The 17,391-nt window shown below is 44.9% G+C and overlaps 1 protein-coding gene and 1 pseudogene across 6 annotated transcripts in view; both read left to right on the plus strand.

Moving 5' to 3' along the window:
* ACKR2 (atypical chemokine receptor 2) overlaps nucleotides 1–17,391 on the plus strand; it is a 41,616-nt gene that overhangs the window by 16,107 nt on the left and 8,118 nt on the right. The window contains exons 2-4 of one of the 6 annotated variants that reach the window (XM_055321407.1): nucleotides 5,573–5,630; nucleotides 9,811–9,953; nucleotides 15,160–15,243. The gene's annotated coding sequence lies outside the window, so the exon portion shown is untranslated. Of the gene's footprint in view, nucleotides 1–5,572; nucleotides 5,631–9,802; nucleotides 9,954–11,438; nucleotides 14,509–15,159; nucleotides 15,244–16,091; nucleotides 16,221–17,391 lie in introns of those variants that run through there. The other 5 variants (XM_055321409.1, XM_055321411.1, XM_055321408.1 and 2 more) reach the window with 5 other exon arrangements.
* Nucleotides 7,263–7,703, plus strand: LOC129507314 (putative uncharacterized protein C6orf52; annotated as a pseudogene).

A 17,391-nucleotide genomic window follows, 5' to 3' on the forward strand; every position in this document is an offset into this window, starting at 1 on the left:
AAATCAGGTCAAGCAGTATAAAAAGATTGAGATTAGTCCATGCATATTTTCAGGCCATGGTGCTTTAGAACTTGAAGTCAACTACAAGAAAAACATTTGGAAGGGGATCCCTGGGTGGCTCAACGTTTAAGCGGTTGTTTTCGGCCCAGGGCGTGATCCTGGAGACCCAGGATCGAGTCCCACGTGGGGCTCCCTCCATGGAGCCTGCTTCTCCCTCTGCTTGTGTCTCTGCTTCTCTCTCTGTGTGTCTCTCATGAATAAATAAATAAAATCTTAAAAAAAAAAGAAAAAGAAAAACATTTGGAAGGACCACAAACACATGGAGGTTAAAGAGCATCCTACTGAAGAATGAATGGGACAACCAGGAAATAAAAAAATAATTTAAGAAATACATGGAAGCAAATGAAAATGAAAACATGACAGTTTAGAACCTCTGGGATGCAGCAAATACAGTCCTAAGAGGGAAGTATGTAGCAGGACTTTCTCAAGAAACAAGAAAAGTCTCAAATATACAACCTAATCTTACACCTAAAAGAGCTGGAAAAAGAACAGCAAATAAAGCCTAAATCCAGTAGGAGAAGTGAAATAAGAAATATTAGAACAAAAATCAATGATATAGAAATAAAAAAATAGTAGAGCATATAAATGAAACTAGGAGCTGGCTCTTTGAAAGAATAAGATTGATAAACCTCTAACCAGACTTACCAAAAGGGAAAGAGAAAGGACTCAAATAAATAGTCACGAATGAGAGAGGAGAGATCACAACCAACACTGAAGAAATACAATTATAAGAGAATATTGCAATCATATGCCAACAAATTAGGCAATCTGGAAGAAATGGATGCATTCCTAGAACATATAAACTACCAAAACTGAAATAGGAAGAAATAGAAAACCTGAACAGATCCATAACCCACCAAAAAATTGAATCAGTAATCAAAAATCTCTCAACAAACAACAGTCCAGGGCCAGATGGCTGGAATGGTGGAATTCTACCAAACATTTAAAGAATTAATACCTATCATTCTGAAACTGCGTCAAAAAATAGAAATGGGAGGAAAACTTCCAAACTCATTCTATGAGGCCAGTATTACCAAACCAGAAAAAGACCCCACTAAAAAATAGGCAGCCCTGGTGGCGCAGCAGTTTAGCACCGCCTGCAGCCCAGGGCGTGATCCTGGAGACCCTGGATTGAGTCCCACGTTGGGCTTTCTGCATGGTGCCTCCTTCTCCCTCTGGCTGTGTCTTTGCCTCTCTCTCTCTCTCTCTCTGAATAAATAAATAATTTTTTTAAAAAAACCACACTAAAAAAAGAGAATTACAGATCAATATCACTGATGAACATGGATGCAAAAATTCTCACCAAGATACTAGCTAATAGGATTCAACAGTACATTAAAAGGATTATTCACCACAATGCAGTGGGATTTATTCCTCACTCTAAGATGATTTAACATGTGTAAATCAATCAGTGTGTGATATACCACATTAATTAAAGAAAGGACAAGAACTATATGTTCCTCTCAATAAATATAAAACAGCATTTGATAAAATACAGTATACTTTATTGATAAAAACTCTCCACTGAGTAGAGACAGAGGGAACATACCGCAGTATCATAAAAGCCATATATGAAAAACCCACAGTAAATGTCCTCCTCAACAGGGAAAAACCGAGTGCTTTTCTCCTAAGGTTAGGAACACAACAGATTTGTCCACTCTCACCACTGTTGTTCAACATAATACTGGAGGTTCTAGCTTCAGCTATCAGACAACACAAAGAAATAAAAGGCATCCAAACTGGCAAAGAACTCAAACTTTCACTCTTCGCAGGCAACATGATACTCTATGTAGAAAACTCAAAAGACTCCACCAAAAAAAATTTCTAGAGCCGTTAGAGGAATTCAGCAAAGTGGTGGTATATAAAATCAATGCATAGAGGTCAGTTGCATTTCTATACACTAACAATGCAGCAGAAGAAAGAGAAATTAAAGAATCGATCCAATTTACAATTGCACCAAAAGCCATGAGATACCTAGGAATAAACTTAACCAAATAAGAGGGAAAGGATTTGTACTCTGAAAACATAGAACCCTTATGATAGAAATTGAGGAAGACACAAAGAAATGGAAAATCATTCCATGCTCATTGTTTGGAAGAACAAATGTTAAAATGTCTGTGCTACCGAAAGCAGCCTACACATTCAATGCAATCTCTATCAAAATACCATCAATATTTTTCACAGAGCTGGAACAAACAATCCTAAAATTTGAATGGAACCACAGAAGACCCCGAATAGCCAAAGGAATATTGAAATATAAAACCAGAGTGGAGGCATCACAATTCTGGACTTCAAGCTGTATTATAAAGCTGTAATCACCAAGACAGTATGGTACTGGCATAAAAATAAAAATGAAAATAAAAACAGACACATAGATGAATAGAATAGAATAAAATAGAATAGAATAGAATAGAATAGAGAACCCAGAAATGGATTGACATTTATAGTCAACTAATCTTTGACAAAGGAGGAAAGAATATCCAATGGAAAAAAGACAGTTTCTTCAACAAATGGTGTTGGGAAAATTGGACAGCCACATGCAGAAGAATGAAACTGCACTTCTTTCTTTGTTGTTGTTGTTGTTTGGTTTTTAGTGTATGTGCTGCCGAAGCGAGCACTGTTGTTTTGGTTTTTAAAAATGATTGATTGATTCATGAGAGACACAGAGAGGGAAAGGCAGAGATATAGGCAGAGGGAGAAGCAGGATCCCTGCAAGGAGCCTGATGTGGGACTCGATCCTGGACCCCGGGATCACGCCCTGAGCTGAAGCAGACGCTCAACCGCTGAGCCACCCAGGCATCTCTGGATCACATTCTTATATCATAAACAAAAATAAACTCAAAATGGATGAAAGACCTAAGTGTGAGACAGGAATTTGTCAAAATCTAAGAGTAACAATGCAGGCAACAACCTCTTTGACCCTTGGGCACAGCAACTTCTTTCTAGACATGTCTCCAAAGGCAAGAGAAACTAAAGGAAAAATGAACTATTGGGACTTCATCAGGATAAAGAGCTTTTGCACAGCAAAAGAAACAGTCAACAAAACTAAAAGGCAACCTACAGAATGGGTGAAGATATTCACAAATGACATATCAAATAAAGGGCTAGTATCCAAAATCTATAAAGAATTTACCAAACTCAACACCCAAAAAACAAAAAATCCAATCAAGAAATGGGCAGAAAACATGAATAGACATTTCACCATAGAAGACATACAAATGGCCGACACACACATGAGAAAATACTCAACATCATTCGGCATCAGGGAAATACAAATCAAAACCACAAAGGGATACCATCTCACACCAGTCAGAATGGCTAAAGTGAACAACTTAGGAAACAGCAGATGCTGGGTAAGGATGCGGAGAAAGAGGAACTCTCTTACACTGTTGGGAATGCAAACTAGTGCAACCACTCTGGAAAACAGTATGGATGTTCCTCAAAAAGTTGAAAATAGAGCTACCTTATGACCCAGCACTTGCACTACTAGGTATTTATCCAAAGGATACAAAAATAGTGATTCAAAAGGACACCTGCACCCCAATGTTTATAGCAGCAATGTCCACAATAGTCAAATATGGGAGGAGTCCAGATGTCTACTGACAGGTGAGTGGATAAAGACAACATGGTACATATGTACAATGGAATATTACTCAGCCATCAAAAAGGATGAAATCTTGGCATTTGCAACGATATGGTTGAAACTAGATGGTATTATGCTAAACTAAATAAGTCAGTAGAGAAATACAAATACCATATGATTTCATTCATATGTGGAATTCAAGAAACAAAACAGATGAACATAGGGCAAGGGAGGGAAAAATAAGACAAAATCAGAGAGGGAGACAAACCATAAGGGACTCTTAATCATAGGAAACAAACTGAGGGTTCCTGGGGGGAGGCGTCAGAGGAGGGGGTAACTGGGTGATGGTCATTAAGAGGGCACTTGAAGCAATGAGCATTGGGTGTTGCATGCAACTGATGAATCACTGAATTCTATCTCTGAAACTAATAATACAGTATATGTTAATTAAATTGAATTTAAGTAAAACATGTAAATAAAGAAAGTAATATCAGAGGAATAGAATTGATGGCAGAGAGCCAACAGCTCAGCCTGTTCATGCCAATCACTTACTTCCAGTCTTAGCTGTAAACACCAATTTCCAAGCCCTATATTGTCTTCTCTACCTGACAGTATGCGCAGCTGCTTCTGTTTGCTGTCCCTGACCTTGGGCTAGTGGCATCATTGCTCCCAGAAGCATAGATAGCAGTCTTCATGTGCAAGTCCCAGAGCCAATAGCAGGGTATCATAACTTCAGGAATATGGGCATCATCAAGTCCAATTCTGTACAACTGCTCTACAGACAGGGAAACTGTGCCCCAGAGAAACCCCAGGGACTGGAGACTGTGTATAAAAAGCATTAGGACCAGTCTTAGATAAGAGTAGGTACTTCTTGGGAAGGCTTTCTACATAGAAACATGTGTTCCCTCAATAAACTTTTATTGAGTGTCTGCTGTGTGTCAATCACTACCTGGTGTGAGAGATCCTTAGCTGAGTTAGAAATAAATTCTGTCCTGGAATAGCTAACTAGATCTGAGTTGGAGGGGTTGGGGAGTAGGAAGGAGAAAAGAATTAAACAGAATATTCACATACATTGTGGACAAGAGAGCACTGATATGGGAGCCAAAAGACCCTGGTGACTCCTATCAACTTCCAGGCAAGTGACTTACCCTCTCTGAGCCTTGACAACTGTGTCTACAAAATGGGTGTGATAACCTCAGCTTCGCCCAATTCACAGGGAAGACATCTGGAGAACTCTAACGTGTAATATGTGGTTAAAGATATCTTGATAGGGGATCCCTGGGTGGCGCAGCGGTTTAGCGCCTGCCTTTGGCCCGGGGCGCGATCCTGGAGACCCGGGATTGAATCCCACGTCGGGCTCCCGGTGCATGGAGCCTGTTTCTCCCTCTGCCTATGTCTCTGCCTCTCTCTCTCTGACTATCATAAATAAATTAAAAAAATGCTTTTTTTAAAAAAAGATATCTTGATAAATGAATAAATACATTGATTTCAAACACATGTTTGGGGGATCCCTGGGTGGCGCAGTGGTTTGGCGCCTGCCTTTGGCCCAGGGCGCGATCCTGGAGACCCGGGATCGAATCCCACATCGGGCTTCCGGTGCATGGAGCCTGCTTCTCCCTCTGCCTGTGTCTCTGCCTCTCTCTCTCTCTGTGACTATCATAAATAAATAAAAATTAAAAAAAAAAAAAAACAAAAAAAAACACATGTTTGTAGGAGGGCAAGGGATTTGTATGTGGTGGAAAGGTTACACACACCCTCCCTCCCTCAGCTAAAGGCAGCCTCCCCCCAAAGTCCTGAACACAACACATTGGACAGAGGTACAAAAGGGGAGACATGTCTGGGTGGCTGGAAGAGATCAGCTGGTGGGGGCAGCACAGAAAGAGGAAATGGAAGAGGTGAGATGAGCAAAATTGCCTTCCTGTGTTGCAGTCAATGGAGCATGATCGGAAGAAGTTGGTCTGAGATTCTGATGCGACATCTAATCGATGTGAGTAAACATGGGCTTTACCAGAACTTCTAAATTGGAGGGCAAGTTTGCAGTTTAGAAATTCCAACTTTGAGGCCCTAGAGATAGTCCAGACTGACCCTGTCATGGTTTGACCCAGAAGGGGATGAAGTCTGTTCAAGGAAGACAGAAATAGAAAGAGAGTGAGACAGATTTGGAGGCAGGGCCAAACTGGGGCTTTTCTGTCAGAATGCTAGTTTCTCAAGTGCTGGCTGGGCTGTCAGCACATCACCTGCCCAGATCTCTAGCTTGGGCTCCGTGTGAGTAGCACCAGGTACTCTGTGTGCAGATGAACAAAATTGCAGTCTAATAGGGAGACAGACTTGCCCCTGAACCATATTTCCCCTACAGACTCAGGAAGCCCAAAGCAGAGCATCAAGGAGGCCCACAAAGATGTGGGGAAACTTCTGGGAGGAGATGGGCCTGGATTTGGCTGGTGGAAGACAGGAAGGGTCAGGCTGCCAGCAAAAGTTTCACAGATTCACAGTTAGTCCTTGACTGACAGACAATAGAAGTGGTTGTCTTGAAAATGTGGTGTCACTTTTTGCTGTAATAGTAGGTGTGTCCAGTGTGTTAATAATGTAAGTGTGTTAGCAGTGTCTGAGAACAGTATGTATTTTAAGGTCTCTATTCTGAAGCAGCATTGTATCCTATAGGAGAGGACCCCTGCATCCTGGCTATCTGGCTTCATGGGCTGGGTCCAGACCCTTCCCAGGGTGAATAATCCTTGCACATCTTAAAAAGCAAGATGAGTTCAGAGCCTTCTCCCCCAAGCCCACTTCAAGATGGGATGTCCATCTTGTCCTCAAGTAGTTTCTCTTGCTGCAATGCACTACTGTCTCTGCTTTGGCTGCTTTTGGGGCTGGTGGAGAACAGCTGGTAACTAAACCCCAGGAGGAGAGTGCTTCCTCTGTATCAAAGGATTTGGGCAAGTGCTGCCTCCCTGTCTGCCATCTGCACTTCTCAGCCACTCTCCCTGCAGGTGGGCAGAGAAGAGGGGGTCAAGAAGAAAAAACGCAGGGCATGAATGAAGTGGTCAGCTGGTGCTGCTACTGGGTCAGGATTTGGGTAGGTCTATGGAGGGCAGGATGAATCACAGCAGAGCCTACCTGGCCAGACTCAACTCTTCCTGAAACTACCCCTGGAACCATGACTGACTTCCTCTGGCTGGAACCTGCCCATTCCAGGAGGATCCAGCCTTTGCTGGGAAAATGCCTCAGCGAATTCCCCAGAAACCTGGCCTCTAAGCCTCCACAACCTGCCCTGCACACCAGGGAGTAGGTGTTTGAGGGGGCTGTGGCTGGAAATTCAGCTCAACAGGAAACAGATGGGCTGAGATATTTTGAAAGAGGATGAGACCATTTGAACAGCAAAATCAATGATGATAATAATGGAATAAAATTAATACTCATAGGTCCTTACCAATATATGCAAATAAATTGAGAGAAGAACCAACTCTTTTTTATAGTAAAGTCCAATTAATAAATGTAAAAAGAATGATGGAAGTTCTGAGAGGTATTTGCTGGGGTAAGAGATTTTTGGCCACCTGAGCTGGAATTTTTGACATGGGCATAAAAACTGGTCTCATTTGGTAAAGCTTCTGGATAAATTACTAGGCAGGAGAGTTTTGCAGGTTTTGGCATAGCTCCACAAAATAATTATTACTGGCACTGCAAAAGGGCAAAGCTTGAGATGCAGCCCTACCAGGGTTAGCACTCAGGCAACTGGTTTGAGCAAAAGCACAGTGGTTACTCCCTTTCTGGCTATGACTGTGTGGCAGATGAAAATGGACGCAACCTTTCTGTGCACGGGATCTCTAGGCACCCAGTTGCAACTCTGGTCATGCCTAAGGAAAGTACATCTCTGGCAGAAAAGCAAGATGAAGACCCACTGGAAGATCCAGATCTTCATCTGAGATTTGAGGAATGAAACGAAGAATTTATTGTGAAAAATGAGGAACTCTATGAGTCTCTCATGAGTTGCCGCTGGCAGCCTTTGGATACAGTTCACTCTAAAATCCCAGACAAGCCCCCACAGAAGCATGATGCTCATTAAGCTTCCCAACTGCCATATTAATTGCATCCTGTTTTGTTTTAGTTTTTGAAAAACAATCAGGAATGTACTGGATTCTGTATATAAACACAAATCTCCAGGACTTAAATGTGACTGATGCAATAAAATGAGGTGTAAATAAAGTTTACGAGCACACACACACACAGAAAAGAATGATGGAAATAGAAAATCACCATTTGGCAAATAACACAGTAATAATTGTCAGAAAGCATCATCAATGAATTTTGATTTAGTAGGGCAAAAATTGATGAGTATTTGCATAGTCTCAAAGTACCTCCCTACAAGATGCTTATTAATTACAAAGGAATAAATAGTAATTTCACAGTGGAAAAACCCAGCAGATACCATCTTACTAGGTGATTAAAGTTAACATTGCCATTATTTAGACATATTGAAATCATGTACCTCTGGTAAAATGCACTGAAAAGGACACATCGCTTCTATGGTGTTCCTGCCTAAAATACGTAGCCGTAATTTTACCTTGAAGAAGCATCAAATCAAAATTTAGAGAGCTTCCACAGTCCTCTTCAAAACTATCAAGGTCATGAAAGACAAAGCAAGACTGAGGAATTGCCTCAGAAATGAAGCCACACCAACCAAATACAATGTGGAAGTCTGCTTCAGATCTTGGACCAGAAAAAGGACATTAGTCAGACACTTGGTGACATTTGAATACTGTCTGTAGAATGGTATGGTGTCAATGTTAATTTCTTGGTTTAGATAATTATACTGTGGTTCTGTGATTAACATTAGGGGAAGCTGGCTGACAGGTGTATAGAAGTTCTGTGTGCGATATTTGCAAGTCTAAAAATTATTTTAAAGTAGAGTTTGAACAAGGGGGGTGGGGATGAGGAAGGAGCCTGGGTTCCAGAACTTAGCTGTTATAATTCTAACAGGTTGAAAACAAGTCAATCTTAAAAGGTTATCCATTCCCAGGAAGGAATCAGGGCTCTGTAGCTTCTGTTGGGCATCTACCCATTCCTTATACTCCCTATTGGTAACCAACATTGGGCCTGGATTTAAAGACCCACTCACATGGAAGGTCCTCTGCTCCCATGTTTTGGAGTGAGAACCCATCACAGCTTGACCTACGTAGCCTATGGACCTCAGGGAAAGGCAAATGTTTAAGTCTGTGTCCACCTCCCTGGGGACATTTAGTTCTCATCATGACTGTCTGAGAAAGGCAGCATCACCACCCCCAATACAGATCTGAACACCAAGGCACAGAGAAGTGAAGCCACCAACTCTAGATCAGACATAGGTACTCACAGAGCCAGATTCAAGTCTGGCACTGGAGTCTGACTCCAATACCAGTGACTCTGACCATCTGGCATTATTCTGTTACTGCTTAATCCAGGTAGAGACAACAGGCATTTACCAACACCTGCCTGGTATCAGGCTGGCAATGGGGTTGGAGGTAGCAGTGGCTGAAAAATTACCACAGAACCACAGGTACTTTCCTGGCAGAGAGGCACCCTCATACTGGCAAGCATATGGCAGGAAGAATGTCACACACACACACACACACACACACACACATTCAGTCAGTTTCTGCTCTTGCTTGGCCCTAGGCTCAGGTTGGTGGGTCAAGTATGGTCCTTGCCCTGGGAGTTCTAACCCAGTAGGAGAGCAGACCAATAAACAGGCAAAGATACATGCTGTGATGGGGATGGCAGAGGGAGAAGGATGGGGGACAGGGAAGATGGTTTGGAAAGTCTAGGAGATAAGAATATTGCTGATACTCTGGGGCAGGCAGACACAGCTGTGCTTTGTGGAAGTCATGGCCAAGGGAGATATGGCCGAGGATGGTGGTAGGATTGTGCTGGAGAGGTGTCTGAGATCAATGCAGCTGAATGGAGGTTGGGGAAAGCTGCCTAGCAAAGGCCTGAAGGTCTGGACTGGAGCTGTTCAACCCCTTAGCCCAGCTGCCTGGGAACTGGCCAGCTGGAGACACGTGTTTCCGGGAGTCTCAGTAGGTTGTCTTTGGGTGGGGGGAGTGCTCCTTAATGAAGGGCAGTCGTTGAGCTTGACTCTGTTCCAGGGAGGGAAATAGGCTGGGTCAGGCGCAAAGGGATGCTTTTTGTTCCAGCCTTAAACAGGGTGTGTGCAGAGCCCTATCCAGAGAGGGAGAAGATTCATACTCTCTCTGCACTTCTCTGAGGAAGAAGGACCCAGGCGCTGCTTCTCTCCTCAGTGAGGCTGGACATCCCCAGGCAAGTGGGTCTGGCTCTGGTAGGTTATGGCCACAGTTGGAGTGGGGTGGGCCCTACCCAAAGGGCTGCAGGGAGAGACTGGATCCGGTGGTTTGGAGAGTGGCCACAGCATGTGGAGAGGGAGGTATGGAACGGTCAGGGTGGAACATTCTCTCTTGGAGTAATTGCCTTAGCAGCCAGGGAGTAGGCACTTTGCTGGCCCTTCCCCCTTGACTCCAGCTCTGGGAATCTGCTTTGTGGATTCTGAAGGTCCCTGATAGTTGGTATCAGACAACTGAGTTGGCTGTGTGATCCCATGCATTCCCTTTCCAACCCTGGGCCTCAGGTTCCCCAGCTCAGACAGATGAGATGGTCTTTATAGCCCCCCTCCCAGGGCTGAGGTTGCACATGTCCACACTCTCTCCTTATGCCCCCTTGTTAACTCCTGCCCAAGTTCTCAGCCCTCTCCTCCTGCCCCAGACAGTCTCAGGATTTCCTCCTGTCCATCTGCAGCTAAGCCAGGTGTTATTTTGGAGCCCGAAAGGGGATTGATAGTTATGTGCCAGGCATTCATTTAATTATTGTAAAATCTCCAGGAAGGAGACATCATATAGGTAAGGCTCAGGGAGATTAAGTAATTTGCCCAGGGTGACCCAGCCGTTAAGAAGTGGACTAATGCATCCTGTCTATTCTTCCCTGCTGCACCGTGCTTAGTGAGTATGCCACCCTCCCCATGGGCAGCAGACGTGGTGACTGTGTTTCATTTTGAATCAAGCATAATGCTGAAATATAAATGCAAGGAGCCCTAGTAGTAAGATTTCAGACAATAATGAGAGAGACAAAGGAGAAAAAAAGCAAAATTGATTCAGGAAAGACGTGAAAATCATACCTTCTGTAGCAGCAGCTCCTTCAAGAGCTGGGCTCTAAAACAACTTCATTTTTATTAACTGAAATAAGCTTTGGGAGGGGGTTGCCTGGTGAGTTTATCAATGTCACAAACATCCCCATTCCCTGATAAGAGCCAGGAAACATTGAGTAATGTGGGGTCCCAGGGAGCATGGGGAGCCGGCGGGCCTCACATCTCCTAGGGAACAGGAGGAAACTTCAAAGGCAGTCATGCTCTGCAAGGGACCTGACAAGGTCACTTCCAGCCAGGCTCTGTGATTCCACAGAGGGAGGTTTAGTGCAATGAACGAGCTCTGGGCATGAGACCAGGCAAGATATACCAAAACATTCCCAAAGATTATTCCTGGAGGCAATTAGCCCTTTTTCTATTTTTTTCTTGTATTTCTGCATTTTAAATTGAGCATATATTATTTTTGTAATCAGGAAAAATACATGTTAAAAAAGTAAAGAGAGAAGGAGAGGGTGCAATGGTCCAGGGCTCAGAGATTCAGGGCTCTAAGGTCAGCCCTGCCTGACTTGTAGCATGGCTCTGGGCTTCCTGTGAAAACAGAGAGGTAGCACCTAGTGCCTCTAAGAAGGGAGCCAAGAGGATTTGCACGGTCCAGGCAATAAGGGTCTGGGGAAGTAAGTTACTATTGTTTTCATTGTACTCTATACATCACAATGAATCCAAATGCAAGGCTTGCCGTAGTGGACCATGAAGAGGGCAGCTGTCCATTCCGGGAGTCTGAGGTTAGGGCTCCCAGCAGTGGAGCTCCCAGCATACGATTCAGCACTCTGGCTCTGGTGCCCAGCAGCACACTTGCTGAGTGTCCTTGGGCAAGTTACTCCCCCTCTCTGAGCTTCAGTTCCTCATTTGTAAAATGAGAATAATAATAGTGCTTGTCTCACAAGGTTGTTGTGAACATTGAGTACATTAATACACAGAAAGTTTGGCAGAGGGAGAATATAATTGGCTTATTTTCTTTGAGAGACAGTATAATTTAGTGTTTAAGAGCATGGACTCTAGGAGGGGTGCCTGGGTGGCTCAGTCGGTTAAGCATCCGACATTTGGTTTCAGCTCAGGTCATGATCTCAGGGTCCTGAGATCGAACCAAGCCTGACTTTGGGCTCCACACTCAACATGGAGTCTGCTTGAGATTCTCTCCCTCTCCCTCTCCTTCTGCCTTCTGACCCTTTCCCTGTGCTCGCTTGCTCTTTCTCTCTTAAAATAAAATAAAATAAAATAAAATAAAATAAAATAAAATAAAATAAGCATGGACTCTGGGTTTCAATTCCTGGATCTACTGCTACTCATTTGTTGTGTGACCTTGGGCCAGTTCCCTAATCTCTCTGTGCTTTAGTGTTTTCAGCTATAAAGTGGGGCTGATAATAGCATTTAACTTCTATAACTTCTATAAGGTAAGTGTGAGGATTAAATAAATCAATACAGGTAAAGGTTCTTGCCCTATCATCCGGCAGGACTGTCAGGGCTCTATGGCAGTAGCTATTAAAATAATTGTACAAGATTTACTCCTCACAAAATTCTTTGCTGGAAGTACTATTTCCTTTATGGGTAAGAAGACAGGCTTGTATAAGTGAAGGGCTCTAGGATGGAAGCCTTGACTTTGTGTTAGGTCTGGCAGGGCCCAATGTTCAAGCTCAAGGGCATCTCAAACCAACCAGTGAAGCAGACACTGCTCTGCCCCAGGTAGGCTGTTGATGAGTTCTCTCCGAGTATACCATTATAAGGCACTAGACTTCTTCCCTCCAGTCCTCCTTGTGTGGCTCCCAGTTCCTTTCCCTGTCTTTCATTCATGTACCATCAGCCCCACAGCTAGTCTCCATTCAGGCACCCTGAGCAACGGCAGCCTGGTCTTTCACTTCTTAATTTCTAGCCTCCATTCTTCACCCTTGTCTTTTAATGAGCTAGCCCAGACTCAGCCTGCATTCAAACCCAGCTCTGCGACTTGCTAGCTGTGTGGCCTTGGGCAAGTTCCTTAGCCTCTCTGTGACTAACTTTCCTCATCTGTAAAATCAAATATAGTAGCACCCATATCAGGGTGGTATTGCAAGGATGAAATGAATGGATGCTTGCCAAGTTCTCAGAACAGAGCCTCACTCAGCAGAAAGTGCTATGTAAGTAGTGGGCGTTTGTTACTGTTGTTGTTGTAACTGTCATATACACAGTAGAGTTTAACATCTGGTGTTTCCTCAAACCCAGGGAGAAGAAAATAAAGTGATCTCAACACTGTTACTGGGTCACCCAAAAGCAAGTATTCTCCTACCTGTGTCCCAAGGCCAGAGCACTTTCCACAGCCAGACACTGTGGTCAGAGAGTGCGTCACTTCATAACTCCTTGCTTCAACTTTTCCAGCCACAGCTAGGCCAGGAATCCAGAATGGTAAAACTAGATTTATAGTCAGAGAGAGCCCATCCCAAGCTGAACCAGGGTGGAGTCCAGGCCTTGAGACTCCATCTCCACCCTAATCCTCCCAGAGCAGTTAGGGGAGACTCCTGAGGGAGGAATCTGGGGGTGGTCAGAGGGCACATCCTGTAACATTGGTCCATGGAGGCTGTGCCAGCTGGAGACAGCACTTGAACATGGCTCAGTGGAAGCAGTGGGCTGGACATGCTCCATGGCTACAGGCTCCCAAGGCCACCATTGCAGGGCTAGCCCAGGCTGGGGAAATGACCCACGGAAGGAGGGTCTTGGCTCTGCTGTGTCCAGAGCACCAATGGGAGGAGGCAGAAAACCAGGCAAGGGAAAAGTGAGGCAAGAAAAGACATGAAGAGTGGCTACAGTACTGATTAAGTCCATGGTCACTTGTTGAATGCCCCTCAGATGCCAGCCCTGTGCTAGTGCATTCCAGCCCCTCTCTAGCCGAGGAGGCAAGCAATTCTCAAAAGGTGACTCTGTTCAAGGAGGCAGGTACCAAGGCCGAGGAGTGACCCTCTGTTAGTGCTGGGGTTTGGGGCAGGGGTTATGCCAAGCTAGTGTCCAGGCCGGCTTCTGGGAAGGGAGAATTTATATTTCATTTTACAAGATATGATTTCCAAATTGTGAGGAAGCCAGCCTAATTTTCGTTCATTAGAAGTGATCTCAGATGTTATTCTTGGTTTTACATTTTGAAAGCTAGTATGGCTTTTTGAGGTAACATTTGATCTTGTTTATTTGTTCACTAGTCAGAGCTATAGCATGGGCAGCACACTCGGTATGGCTGTGCCATGGGCATCTGAGAGGGGACCTCACGTGACCCTATCCTCAAGAGCTCTTGGCTGGGGAGGAGGCAGCTACAGGACTGATAAGACAGGTAGAGGAGGAAAGGTGATGAGAGACACAGACAGGGACCTAGTGAAAAGGGGAAGGTTTGGTCAGGTTTCGTGGAGTCTTGATCAGGGGTATGCCAGTAAAGGTTTAATAACCAGCTCTCAGTGATGATGGTGGGGGCACATGCAAGAAGGAGAGGAAGCTCCAATTTGTGGCATTTGCCATGGTATAAATATCCCCACCATGACCAATTTCAAGCTACCAGCTTAACATCCCCCAATGTGGAATTAGTTAATTCCATGGTTGTTTGTTGGATGCCTCCCAGATATTGCATAACTGGCTCTCATAAGCCTGTGGGAGCTGCTCCAGCACATCAAACCTTAACACTGGTTATTAAGGTCAGACGTCCTGCTACCAGAGGCTCATCCTTCAAACTCAGGTTTGGCCATACTGAAAAGGGGAGGGTCACCAATTCTACCTTGTATCGTTGGGACCATTTCCAATCCTGGGTCCATCATTTGCTGATCTGAAACGGGGACATTTGGATTCCACCCATTCCAAGCCTCAGTTTCCTGATCTAGAAAATGGGAATCATGATAGTACTGCTTCCCAGGACTATGGTGAGGATTAAATGAGAAAAGTCACACCTGGGTGTTCAGCTCAAGGCAGGAGCTCAACTAACGTGGCTGCCTTTCTGTCTAGAGGGATACAGCAGTATCCTCTCTCTTGTTGCCTCAACTGTGACTTCTCTGAGAGGCCTAGGAAGGTGAACTCTAGATCCTTAGGAGGGGTCATTACTCTCCAGCTAGAGATTCTTGCTGAGTCAAAGCTAGAGCCAAGCCAGGCCAGCAGCCTCAGGAAGTCACAGAGGATGATGTTACTGCTCCAGAAACAAGCTGTAGTTTGCCTTTGTGCCCTTGGCTTCATTGTAGAGGAAGCTCTGCTCACCTCACCCTTGTTTTCCCTCTTCTTTAAATCCTCCCTCTCTATACAGTTCCCTAGATTCCCCCAAAGTTTCCACTGCATAACTTTGTACTGCTAATTCATACTAGCATGCAAATAACTGATACTCTCATTTATTCCTTTCAAGGTATGGCTGGATAAGCCAAATGAACTTGGGCATAAGGAAAAGTGAACATAAAAAAGAAAAACCTGAGTGAGTCCAGAGGGACAGGTAGGTGTTTACTAAGACCTGAAGAGCAGGCAGTCAGGAACATGGGGTTCATGGCTCAGTGTGGCCACTGACCACTCACTGTGTGCTTGGCACAAGTTGTTCCCCTTCTTGAGTCTTAGTTTCCCCTGCCTTTCAGCTGAAGGAGGTGGATGTGATGTTCTCTCACTCCTTCAGTCTGAAATTCTGGAGGCACAGAGGGTCACAGGTAGTGTACGGTAACCTATTGCCACTGTAACAAATTCAGTGGCTTAAAACAACACAAATTTATGACCTTCAAGTTCTAGGGGCCAGAAGTCTGAGATGGGTCAGCAGGGCTTGGTTCCTTCTAGAGGCTCAGCACAGACTCTGTTCCTTGCCTCTTCTAGCTTCTAGAGGCTGCTTGAATCCTTTGTCTTGTAACTGAATTGCTCTGACCTCTGTTTCTACCCTGATTCTCCTTCTCTGATTTGGACAGTCTTGCCTCTCTCATATAAAGACCCTTCTGATTACACTGGGCCTGCCTTAGTCACATCTGTAAATCTCTTTTGATATAGAAGGTAACATATTTTTTAATCTTTTTTTTAAAACATTTTATTTATTTATTCATAGAGACACAGAGAGAGAGAGAGAGGCAGAGACACAGGCAGAGGGAGAAGCAGGCTCCATTCAGGGAGCCTGATGTGGGTGGGACTCGATCCCGGGTCTCCGGGATCACGCCCTGGGCTGGAGGTGGCGCTAAACCTGCTGAGCCACCAGGGCTGCCCAGTAACATATTTAAAGATTTTTAAAATGTATTTATGAGAGAGAGAGAGAGAGAGAGAGAGAGAGAGGCAGAGACAGAGGCAGATTGTATTTATTTATTCATGAAAGACACAGGCAGAGGGAGAAGTAGGCTTCCTGCAGGGAGCTCGATGTGGGACTTGATCCCAGGACTCCAGGATCACACCCTGAGCCAAAGGCAGACGCTCAACCGCTAAGCCACCCAGGTGGCCCAGAAGGTAACATATTTATAGGTTACAGTAGATATTGTTGGGAGGCCATTATTCTGATCATAGGTAGGCTCAATAAAGCCTTTGGGGTGGGGGAGGTGGCATTAGTGGTGGAATCTACAGAGGCCAGACCAGCCACTGTAGGCAATATCCTGGGCATTCAAGACCTCCTGAATCCAAATCACACCTTTGTCAGTGGGATCCTTTTAGTGATTGCTGGATAGGGCAAAACAGAGGACAGGGATGAGATGGGACCAGGGGCAAGGCACTGTTCCTATAGTCTAAAACCTGGGAGTCAGATACAGCTCAGCCATGTGATTGTGGAAAAGTGCTCTCTTCATGGAATAAATGGGGCTGATAGTCTCTTCCTGGTTGCCTTACAGGACGGCCACAGTGGCTGTGAAGGTGCCTGGCCAGTTGTCACATGCACATAGAGGTGCTGCTTGCTGCTGTCATTGTTGTTGGCCTTACTGATGAGAGTGATGGGAGGGGCTGGTGCTTTCAGAGGTCAGGATGACCTGGAAAGATTCCCAGAGTAAAACGTCAGGAGGCCAGAGGCCCTGAGAGGGAAGGGAACAGTGTTCTGGGTGGAAGGAGCCTTGTAAAGGTGACCTGGGCCAGGCTGGAGCCTGCTGACCCTGACCTCTGGCTTTGATCAAAGCAATTATCAAACTTGGTTGTTTGTTAAAGCAGGGACTTTGAGAAACCAGGTCAGGATCAACGTCAGTAATGCTGGACCAGAAGAGCCGGTGTTTAATTAGTGACAGGTTCTGATTAATAATCCCTAATCAGGCCCAAGTGCAGAAGTGCACTCCCTCCTCCCAACCCCAGTAGCTCATGGACTCCCAACATTAGCCATGTGCTGGGAGCATCCTTACTGCTACCCAGGAAAAGGAGGTGCTCAGGGACAGGAGACCCCAGATGCATAAGAGGGGAATGAAGGACCAGGAAGGGAAAGCACAGGTCAAAGTTCCTGAGGTCAGTCAGGAGCCCAGCCCTAAATAAAGCTGCCCATGCTGAGCTCCTAGGTGGGGTTAGGGCATGTGTGTGATTTTCCCCAATATTTGGCAGATGCCATTTAATAGGAGCCCAAGGGTGGTGCAGAGTCTCAATGACTAGGAAGACGCTGGGGTTTCCCTGGGTGACATTCTGCCTCAGAGGCATTGTGAGGTCCCAGGGT

This window comes from Nyctereutes procyonoides, unplaced genomic scaffold, assembly GCF_905146905.1.
Source record: "Nyctereutes procyonoides isolate TBG_1078 unplaced genomic scaffold, NYPRO_anot_genome, whole genome shotgun sequence".
Taxonomy (NCBI): domain Eukaryota; kingdom Metazoa; phylum Chordata; class Mammalia; order Carnivora; family Canidae; genus Nyctereutes; species Nyctereutes procyonoides.